The following is a 12,194-nucleotide window of genomic DNA, read 5'->3' on the forward strand; positions in this document are numbered from 1 at the left end:
TGAAAATCTGCAGTTTTTCGGCTGTAACTTTACAGGTGTTGCTCGCAGCGCATTGGGACTGCGATCAATCGATTTCTCTCGCAAAATTACGTCGGAATAGTGCCCTAAAGAATTAATTGCAGCACTTTTCAAAGTCGTCGAAATTTTCACCAAAAATGCAAAGGGGTTAGCCTTGGTTTTTTTTTGGCCGAAAAATCTTTTGTTCTGGAATCGATTGGTATGACGCTTTTTAGACTAATTCGACGCCCAGGAACTCAGAAAACACATGAAAAATAGCGTAGGACCAACAGCAGAGAAATGACGATGAAAATCTGCAGTTTTTCGGCTGTAACTTTACAGGTGTTGCTCGCAGCGCATTGGGACTGCGATCAATCGATTTCTCTCGCAAAATTACGTCGGAATAGTGCCCTAAAGAATTAATTGCAGCACTTTTCAAAGTCGTCGAAATTTTCACCAAAAATGCAAAGGGGTTAGCCTTGGTTTTTTTTTGGCCGAGAAATCTTTTGTTCTGGAATCGATTGGTATGACGCTTTTTAGACCAATTCGACGCCCAGGAACTCAGAAAACACATGAAAAATAGCGTAGGACCAACAGCAGAGAAATGACGATGAAAATCTGCAGTTTTTCGGCTGTAACTTTACAGGTGTTGCTCGCAGCGCATTGGGACTGCGATCAATCGATTTCTCTCGCAAAATTACGTCGGAATAGTGCCCTAAAGAATTATTTGCAGCACTTTTCAAAGTCGTCGAAATTTTCACCAAAAATGCAAAGGGGTTAGCCTTGGTTTTTTTTTGGCCGAAAAATCTTTTGTTCTGGAATCGATTGGTATGACGCTTTTTAGACTAATTCGACGCCCAGGAACTCAGAAAACACATGAAAAATAGCGTAGGACCAACAGCAGAGAAATGACGATGAAAATCTGCAGTTTTTCGGCTGTAACTTTACAGGTGTTGCTCGCAGCGCATTGGGACTGCGATCAATCGATTTCTCTCGCAAAATTACGTCGAAATAGTGCCCTAAAGAATTAATTGCAGCACTTTTCAAAGTCGTCGAAATTTTCACCAAAAATGCAAAGGGGTTAGCCTTGGTTTTTTTTTGGCCGAAAAATCTTTTGTTCTGGAATCGATTGGTATGACGCTTTTTAGACTAATTGGACGCCCAGGAACTCAGAAAACACATGAAAAATAGCGTAGGACCAACAGCAGAGAAATGACGATGAAAATCTGCAGTTTTTCGGCTGTAACTTTACAGGTGTTGCTCGCAGCGCATTGGGACCGCGATCAATCGATTTCTCTCGCAAAATTACGTCGGAATAGTGCCCTAAAGAATCAATTGCAGCACTTTTCAAAGTCGTCGAAATTTTCACCAAAAATGCAAAGGGGTTAGCCTTGGTTTTTTTTTGGCCGAAAAATCTTTTGTTCTGGAATCGATTGGTATGACGCTTTTTAGACTAATTCGACGCCCAGGAACTCAGAAAACACATGAAAAATAGCGTAGGACCAACAGCAGAGAAATGACGATGAAAATCTGCAGTTTTTCGGCTGTAACTTTACAGGTGTTGCTCGCAGCGCATTGGGACTGCGATCAATCGATTTCTCTCGCAAAATTACGTCGGAATAGTGCCCTAAAGAATTAATTGCAGCACTTTTCAAAGTCGTCGAAATTTTCACCAAAAATGCAAAGGGGTTAGCCTTGGTTTTTTTTTGGCCGAAAAATCTTTTGTTCTGGAATCGATTGGTATGACGCTTCTTAGACTAATTCGACGCCCAGGAACTCAGAAAACACATGAAAAATAGCGTAGGACCAACAGCAGAGAAATGACGATGAAAATCTGCAGTTTTTCGGCTGTAACTTTACAGGTGTTGCTCGCAGCGCATTGGGACTGCGATCAATCGATTTTTCTCGCAAAATTACGTCGGAATAGTGCCCTAAAGAATTAATTGCAGCACTTTTCAAAGTCGTCGAAATTTTCACCAAAAATGCAAAGGGGTTAGCCTTGGTTTTTTTTTGGCCGAAAAATCTTTTGTTCTGGAATCGATTGGTATGACGCTTTTTAGACTAATTCGACGCCGAGGAACTCAGAAAACACATGAAAAATAGCGTAGGACCAACAGCAGAGAAATGACGATGGAAATCTGCAGTTTTTCGGCTGTAACTTTACAGGTGTTGCTCGCAGCGCATTGGGACTGCGCCCAATCGATTTCTCTCGCAAAATTACGTCGGAATAGTGCCCTAAAGAATTAATTGCAGCACTTTTCAAAGTCGTCAAAATTTTCACCAAAAATGCAAAGGGGTTAGCCTTGGTTTTTTTTTGGCCGAAAAATCTTTTGTTCTGGAATCGATTGGTATGACGCTTTTTAGACTAATTCGACGCCGAGGAACTCAGAAAACACATGAAAAATAGCGTAGGACCAACAGCAGAGAAATGACAATGGAAATCTGCAGTTTTTCGGCTGTAACTTTACAGGTGTTGCTCGCAGCGCATTGGGACTGCGATCAATCGATTCCTCTTGCAAAATTACGTCGGAATAGTGCCCTAAAGAATTAATTGCAGCACTTTTCAAAGTCGTCGAAATTTTCACCAAAAATGCAAAGGGGTTAGCCTTGGTTTTTTTTTGGCCGAAAAATCTTTTGTTCTGGAATCGATTGGTATGACGCTTTTTAGACTAATTCGACGCCCAGGAACTCAGAAAACACATGAAAAATAGCGTAGGACCAACAGCAGAGAAATGACGATGAAAATCTGCAGTTTTTCGGCTGTAACTTTACAGGTGTTGCTCGCAGCGCATTGGGACTGCGATCAATCGATTTCTCTCGCAAAATTACGTCGGAATAGTGCCCTAAAGAATTAATTGCAGCACTTTTCAAAGTCGTCGAAATTTTCACCAAAAATGCAAAGGGGTTAGCCTTGGTTTTTTTTTGGCCGAGAAATCTTTTGTTCTGGAATCGATTGGTATGACGCTTTTTAGACTAATTCGACGCCCAGGAACTCAGAAAACACATGAAAAATAGCGTAGGACCAACAGCAGAGAAATGACGATGAAAATCTGCAGTTTTTCGGCTGTAACTTTACAGGTGTTGCTCGCAGCGCATTGGGACTGCGATCAATCGATTTCTCTCGCAAAATTACGTCGGAATAGTGCCCTAAAGAATTATTTGCAGCACTTTTCAAAGTCGTCGAAATTTTCACCAAAAATGCAAAGGGGTTAGCCTTGGTTTTTTTTTGGCCGAAAAATCTTTTGTTCTGGAATCGATTGGTATGACGCTTTTTAGACTAATTCGACGCCCAGGAACTCAGAAAACACATGAAAAATAGCGTAGGACCAACAGCAGAGAAATGACGATGAAAATCTGCAGTTTTTCGGCTGTAACTTTACAGGTGTTGCTCGCAGCGCATTGGGACTGCGATCAATCAATTTCTCTCGCAAAATTACGTCGGAATAGTGCCCTAAAGAATTAATTGCAGCACTTTTCAAAGTCGTCGAAATTTTCACCAAAAATGCAAAGGGGTTAGCCTTGGTTTTTTTTTGGCCGAAAAATCTTTTGTTCTGGAATCGATTGGTATGACGCTTTTCAGACTAATTGGACGCCCAGGAACTCAGAAAACACATGAAAAATAGCGTAGGACCAACAGCAGAGAAATGACGATGAAAATCTGCAGTTTTTCGGCTGTAACTTTACAGGTGTTGCTCGCAGCGCATTGGGACCGCGATCAATCGATTTCTCTCGCAAAATTTCGTCGGAATAGTGCCCTAAAGAATTAATTGCAGCACTTTTCAAAGTCGTCGAAATTTTCACCAAAAATGCAAAGGGGTTAGCCTTGGTTTTTTTTTGGCCGAAAAATCTTTTGTTCTGGAATCGATTGGTATGACGCTTTTTAGACTAATTCGACGCCGAGGAACTCAGAAAACACATGAAAAATAGCGTAGGACCAACAGCAGAGAAATGACGATGGAAATCTGCAGTTTTTCGGCTGTAACTTTACAGGTGTTGCTCGCAGCGCATTGGGACTGCGATCAATCGATTCCTCTCGCAAAATTACGTCGGAATAGTGCCCTCAAGAATTAATTGCAGCACTTTTCAAAGTCGTCGAAATTTTCACCAAAAATGCAAAGGGGTTAGCCTTGGTTTTTTTTTGGCCGAAAAATCTTTTGTTCTGGAATCGATTGGTATGACGCTTTTTAGACTAATTCGACGCCCAGGAACTCAGAAAACACATGAAAAATAGCGTAGGACCAACAGCAGAGAAATGACGATGAAAATCTGCAGTTTTTCGGCTGTAACTTTACAGGTGTTGCTCGCAGCGCATTGGGACTGCGATCAATCGATTTCTCTCGCAAAATTACGTCGGAATAGTGCCCTAAAGAATTATTTGCAGCACTTTTCAAAGTCGTCGAAATTTTCACCAAAAATGCAAAGGGGTTAGCCTTGGTTTTTTTTTGGCCGAAAAATCTTTTGTTCTGGAATCGATTGGTATGACGCTTTTTAGACTAATTCGACGCCGAGGAACTCAGAAAACACATGAAAAATAGCGTAGGACCAACAGCAGAGAAATGACGATGGAAATCTGCAGTTTTTCGGCTGTAACTTTACAGGTGTTGCTCGCAGCGCATTGGGACTGCGATCAATCGATTCCTCTCGCAAAATTACGTCGGAATAGTGCCCTAAAGAATTAATTGCAGCACTTTTCAAAGTCGTCGAAATTTTCACCAAAAATGCAAAGGGGTTAGCCTTGGTTTTTTTTTGGCCGAAAAATCTTTTGTTCTGGAATCGATTGGTATGACGCTTTTTAGACTAATTCGACGCCCAGGAACTCAGAAAACACATGAAAAATAGCGTAGGACCAACAGCAGAGAAATGACGATGAAAATCTGCAGTTTTTCGGCTGTAACTTTACAGGTGTTGCTCGCAGCGCATTGGGACTGCGATCAATCGATTTCTCTCGCAAAATTACGTCGGAATAGTGCCCTAAAGAATTATTTGCAGCACTTTTCAAAGTCGTCGAAATTTTCACCAAAAATGCAAAGGGGTTAGCCTTGGTTTTTTTTTGGCCGAAAAATCTTTTGTTCTGGAATCGATCGGTATGACGCTTTTGAGACTAATTGGACGCCCAGGAACTCAGAAAACACATGAAAAATAGCGTAGGACCAACAGCAGAGAAATGACGATGAAAATCTGCAGTTTTTCGGCTGTAACTTTACAGGTGTTGCTCGCAGCGCATTGGGACTGCGATCAATCGATTTCTCTCGCAAAATTACGTCGGAATAGTGCCCTAAAGAATTAATTGCAGCACTTTTCAAAGTCGTCGAAATTTTCACCAAAAATGCAAAGGGGTTAGCCTTGGTTTTTTTTTGGCCGAAAAATCTTTTGTTCTGGAATCGATTGGTATGACGCTTTTTAGACTAATTCGACGCCGAGGAACTCAGAAAACACATGAAAAATAGCGTGGGACCAACAGCAGAGAAATGACGATGGAAATCTGCAGTTTTTCGGCTGTAACTTTACAGGTGTTGCTCGCAGCGCATTGGGACTGCGATCAATCGATTTCTCTCGCAAAATTACGTCGGAATAGTGCCCTAAAGAATTAATTGCAGCACTCTTCAAAGTCGTCGAAATTTTCACCAAAAATGCAAAGGGGTTAGCCTTGGTTTTTTTTTGGCCGAAAAATCTTTTGTTCTGGAATCGATTGGTATGACGCTTTTTAGACTAATTCGACGCCGAGGAACTCAGAAAACACATGAAAAATAGCGTAGGACCAACAGCAGAGAAATGACGATGGAAATCTGCAGTTTTTCGGCTGTAACTTTACAGGTGTTGCTCGCAGCGCATTGGGACTGCGATCAATCGATTTCTCTCGCAAAATTACGTCGGAATAGTGCCCTAAAGAATTAATTGCAGCACTTTTCAAAGTCGTCGAAATTTTCACCAAAAATGCAAAGGGGTTAGCCTTGGTTTTTTTTTGGCCGAAAAATCTTTTGTTCTGGAATCGATTGGTATGACGCTTTTTAGACTAATTCGACGCCCAGGAACTCAGAAAACACATGAAAAATAGCGTAGGACCAACAGCAGAGAAATGACGATGAAAATCTGCAGTTTTTCGGCTGTAACTTTACAGGTGTTGCTCGCAGCGCATTGGGACTGCGATCAATCGATTTCTCTCGCAAAATTACGTCGGAATAGTGCCCTAAAGAAATAATTGCAGCACTTTTCAAAGTCGTCGAAATTTTCACCAAAAATGCAAAGGGGTTAGCCTTGGTTTTTTTTTGGCCGAAAAATCTTTTGTTCTGGAATCGATTGGTATGACGCTTTTTAGACTAATTCGACGCCGAGGAACTCAGAAAACACATGAAAAATAGCGTAGGACCAACAGCAGAGAAATGACGATGGAAATCTGCAGTTTTTCGGCTGTAACTTTACAGGTGTTGCTCGCAGCGCATTGGGACTGCGATTAATCGATTTCTCTCGCAAAATTACGTCGGAATAGTGCCCTAAAGAATTAATTGCAGCACTTTTCAAAGTCGTCGAAATTTTCACCAAAAATGCAAAGGGGTTAGCCTTGGTTTTTTTTTGGCCGAAAAATCTTTTGTTCTGGAATCGATTGGTATGACGCTTTTTAGACTAATTCGACGCCGAGGAACTCAGAAAACACATGAAAAATAGCGTAGGACCAACAGCAGAGAAATGACGATGGAAATCTGCAGTTTTTCGGCTGTAACTTTACAGGTGTTGCTCGCAGCGCATTGGGACTGCGATCAATCGATTTCTCTCGCAAAATTACGTCGGAATAGTGCCCTAAAGAATTAATTGCAGCACTTTTCAAAGTCGTCGAAATTTTCACCAAAAATGCAAAGGGGTTAGCCTTGGTTTTTTTTTGGCCGAAAAATCTTTTGTTCTGGAATCGATTGGTATGACGCTTTTTAGACTAATTCGACGCCGAGGAACTCAGAAAACACATGAAAAATAGCGTAGGACCAACAGCAGAGAAATGACGATGGAAATCTGCAGTTTTTCGGCTGTAACTTTACAGGTGTTGCTCGCAGCGCATTGGGACTGCGATCAATCGATTTCTCTCGCAAAATTACGTCGGAATAGTGCCCTAAAGAATTAATTGCAGCACTTTTCAAAGTCGTCGAAATTTTCACCAAAAATGCAAAGGGGTTAGCCTTGGTTTTTTTTTGGCCGAAAAATCTTTTGTTCTGGAATCGATTGGTATGACGCTTTTTAGACTAATTCGACGCCGAGGAACTCAGAAAACACATGAAAAATAGCGTAGGACCAACAGCAGAGAAATGACGATGGAAATCTGCAGTTTTTCGGCTGTAACTTTACAGGTGTTGCTCGCAGCGCATTGGGACTGCGATCAATCGATTTCTCTCGCAAAATTACGTCGGAATAGTGCCCTAAAGAAATAATTGCAGCACTTTTCAAAGTCGTCGAAATTTTCACCAAAAATGCAAAGGGGTTAGCCTTGGTTTTTTTTTGGCCGAAAAATCTTTTGTTCTGGAATCGATTGGTATGACGCTTTTTAGACTAATTCGACGCCGAGGAACTCAGAAAACACATGAAAAATAGCGTAGGACCAACAGCAGAGAAATGACGATGGAAATCTGCAGTTTTTCGGCTGTAACTTTACAGGTGTTGCTCGCAGCGCATTGGGACTGCGATCAATCGATTTCTCTCGCAAAATTACGTCGGAATAGTGCCCTAACGAATTAATTGCAGCACTCTTCAAAGTCGTCGAAATTTTCACCAAAAATGCAAAGGGGTTAGCCTTGGTTTTTTTTTGGCCGAAAAATCTTTTGTTCTGGAATCGATTGGTATGACGCTTTTTAGACTAATTCGACGCCGAGGAACTCAGAAAACACATGAAAAATAGCGTAGGACCAACAGCAGAGAAATGACGATGGAAATCTGCAGTTTTTCGGCTGTAACTTTACAGGTGTTGCTCGCAGCGCATTGGGACTGCGATCAATCGATTTCTCTCGCAAAATTACGTCGGAATAGTGCCCTAAAGAATTAATTGCAGCACTTTTCAAAGTCGTCGAAATTTTCACCAAAAATGCAAAGGGGTTAGCCTTGGTTTTTTTTTGGCCGAAAAATCTTTTGTTCTGGAATCGATTGGTATGACGCTTTTTAGACTAATTCGACGCCGAGGAACTCAGAAAACACATGAAAAATAGCGTAGGACCAACAGCAGAGAAATGACGATGGAAATCTGCAGTTTTTCGGCTGTAACTTTACAGGTGTTGCTCGCAGCGCATTGGGACTGCGATCAATCGATTTCTCTCGCAAAATTACGTCGAAATAGTGCCCTAAAGAAATAATTGCAGCACTTTTCAAAGTCGTCGAAATTTTCACCAAAAATGCAAAGGGGTTAGCCTTGGTTTTTTTTTGGCCGAAAAATCTTTTGTTCTGGAATCGATTGGTATGACGCTTTTTAGACTAATTCGACGCCGAGGAACTCAGAAAACACATGAAAAATAGCGTAGGACCAACAGCAGAGAAATGACGATGGAAATCTGCAGTTTTTCGGCTGTAACTTTACAGGTGTTGCTCGCAGCGCATTGGGACTGCGATCAATCGATTTCTCTCGCAAAATTACGTCGGAATAGTGCCCTAAAGAATTAATTGCAGCACTTTTCAAAGTCGTCGAAATTTTCACCAAAAATGCAAAGGGGTTAGCCTTGGTTTTTTTTTGGCCGAAAAATCTTTTGTTCTGGAATCGATTGGTATGACGCTTTTTAGACTAATTCGACGCCGAGGAACTCAGAAAACACATGAAAAATAGCGTAGGACCAACAGCAGAGAAATGACGATGGAAATCTGCAGTTTTTCGGCTGTAACTTTACAGGTGTTGCTCGCAGCGCATTGGGACTGCGATCAATCGATTTCTCTCGCAAAATTACGTCGGAATAGTGCCCTAAAGAATTAATTGCAGCACTCTTCAAAGTCGTCGAAATTTTCACCAAAAATGCAAAGGGGTTAGCCTTGGTTTTTTTTTGGCCGAAAAATCTTTTGTTCTGGAATCGATTGGTATGACGCTTTTTAGACTAATTCGACGCCCAGGAACTCAGAAAACACATGAAAAATAGCGTAGGACCAACAGCAGAGAAATGACGATGAAAATCTGCAGTTTTTGGGCTGTAACTTTACAGGTGTTGCTCGCAGCGCATTGGGACTGCGATCAATCGATTTCTCTCGCAAAATTACGTCGGAATAGTGCTCTAAAGAATTATTTGCAGCACTTTTCAAAGTCGTCGAAATTTTCACCAAAAATGCAAAGGGGTTAGCCTTGGTTTTTTTTTGGCCGAAAAATCTTTTGTTCTGGAATCGATTGGTATGACGCTTTTTAGACTAATTCGACGCCGAGGAACTCAGAAAACACATGAAAAATAGCGTAGGACCAACAGCAGAGAAATGACGATGGAAATCTGCAGTTTTTCGGCTGTAACTTTACAGGTGTTGCTCGCAGCGCATTGGGACTGCGATCAATCGATTCCTCTCGCAAAATTACGTCGGAATAGTGCCCTAAAGAATTAATTGCAGCACTTTTCAAAGTCGTCGAAATTTTCACCAAAAATGCAAAGGGGTTAGCCTTGGTTTTTTTTTGGCCGAAAAATCTTTTGTTCTGGAATCGATTTGTATGACGCTTTTTAGACTAATTGGACGCCCAGGAACTCAGAAAACACATGAAAAATAGCGTAGGACCAACAGCAGAGAAATGACGATGAAAATCTGCAGTTTTTCGGCTGTAACTTTACAGGTGTTGCTCGCAGCGCATTGGGACTGCGATCAATCGATTTCTCTCGCAAAATTACGTCGGAATAGTGCCCTTAAGAATTAATTGCAGCACTTTTCAAAGTCGTCGAAATTTTCACCAAAAATGCAAAGGGGTTAGCCTTGGTTTTTTTTTGGCCGAAAAATCTTTTGTTCTGGAATCGATTGGTATGACGCTTTTTAGACTAATTCGACGCCGAGGAACTCAGAAAACACATGAAAAATAGCGTAGGACCAACAGCAGAGAAATGACGATGGAAATCTGCAGTTTTTCGGCTGTAACTTTACAGGTGTTGCTCGCAGCGCATTGGGACTGCGATCAATCGATTCCTCTCGCAAAATTACGTCGGAATAGTGCCCTGAAGAATTAATTGCAGCACTTTTCAAAGTCGTCGAAATTTTCACCAAAAATGCAAAGGGGTTAGCCTTGGTTTTTTTTTGGCCGAAAAATCTTTTGTTCTGGAATCGATTGGTATGACGCTTTTTAGACTAATTGGACGCCCAGGAACTCAGAAAACACATGAAAAATAGCGTAGGACCAACAGCAGAGAAATGACGATAAAAATCTGCAGTTTTTCGGCTGTAACTTTACAGGTGTTGCTCGCAGCGCATTGGGACCGCGATCAATCGATTTCTCTCGCAAAATTACGTCGGAATAGTGCCCTAAAGAATTAATTGCAGCACTTTTCAAAGTCGTCGAAATTTTCACCAAAAATGCAAAGGGGTTAGCCTTGGTTTTTTTTTGGCTGAAAAATCTTTTGTTCTGGAATCGATTGGTATGACGCTTTTTAGACTAATTCGACGCCGAGGAACTCAGAAAACACATGAAAAATAGCGTAGGACCAACAGCAGAGAAATGACGATGAAAATCTGCAGTTTTTCGGCTGTAACTTTACAGGTGTTGCTCGCAGCGCATTGGGACTGCGATCAATCGATTTCTCTCGCAAAATTACGTCGGAATAGTGCCCTAAAGAATTAATTGCAGCACTTTTCAAAGTCGTCGAAATTTTCACCAAAAATGCAAAGGGGTTAGCCTTGGTTTTTTTTTGGCCGAAAAATCTTTTGTTCTGGAATCGATTGGTATGACGCTTTTTAGACTAATTCGACGCCCAGGAACTCAGAAAACACATGAAAAATAGCGTAGGACCAACAGCAGAGAAATGACGATGAAAATCTGCAGTTTTTCGGCTGTAACTTTACAGGTGTTGCTCGCAGCGCATTGGGACTGCGATCAATCGATTTCTCTCGCAAAATTACGTCGGAATAGTGCCCTAAAGAAATAATTGCAGCACTTTTCAAAGTCGTCGAAATTTTCACCAAAAATGCAAAGGGGTTAGCCTTGGTTTTTTTTTGGCCGAAAAATCTTTTGTTCTGGAATCGATTGGTATGACGCTTTTTAGACTAATTCGACGCCGAGGAACTCAGAAAACACATGAAAAATAGCGTAGGACCAACAGCAGAGAAATGACGATGGAAATCTGCAGTTTTTCGGCTGTAACTTTACAGGTGTTGCTCGCAGCGCATTGGGACTGCGATCAATCGATTTCTCTCGCAAAATTACGTCGGAATAGTGCCCTAAAGAATTAATTGCAGCACTCTTCAAAGTCGTCGAAATTTTCACCAAAAATGCAAAGGGGTTAGCCTTGGTTTTTTTTTGGCCGAAAAATCTTTTGTTCTGGAATCGATTGGTATGACGCTTTTTAGACTAATTCGACGCCGAGGAACTCAGAAAACACATGAAAAATAGCGTAGGACCAACAGCAGAGAAATGACGATGGAAATCTGCAGTTTTTCGGCTGTAACTTTACAGGTGTTGCTCGCAGCGCATTGGGACTGCGATCAATCGATTTCTCTCGCAAAATTACGTCGGAATAGTGCCCTAAAGAATTAATTGCAGCACTTTTCAAAGTCGTCAAAATTTTCACCAAAAATGCAAAGGGGTTAGCCTTGGTTTTTTTTTGGCCGAAAAATCTTTTGTTCTGGAATCGATTGGTATGACGCTTTTTAGACTAATTCGACGCCGAGGAACTCAGAAAACACATGAAAAATAGCGTAGGACCAACAGCAGAGAAATGACGATGAAAATCTGCAGTTTTTCGGCTGTAACTTTACAGGTGTTGCTCGCAGCGCATTGGGACTGCGATCAATCGATTTCTCTCGCAAAATTACGTCGGAATAGTGCCCTAAAGAATTAATTGCAGCACTTTTCAAAGTCGTCGAAATTTTCACCAAAAATGCAAAGGGGTTAGCCTTGGTTTTTTTTTGGCCGAAAAATCTTTTGTTCTGGAATCGATTGGTATGACGCTTTTTAGACTAATTCGACGCCCAGGAACTCAGAAAACACATGAAAAATAGCGTAGGACCAACAGCAGAGAAATGACGATGAAAATCTGCAGTTTTTCGGCTGTAACTTTACA

This window comes from Diprion similis, chromosome 9 (assembly GCF_021155765.1).
Source record: "Diprion similis isolate iyDipSimi1 chromosome 9, iyDipSimi1.1, whole genome shotgun sequence".
NCBI lineage: Eukaryota > Metazoa > Arthropoda > Insecta > Hymenoptera > Diprionidae > Diprion > Diprion similis.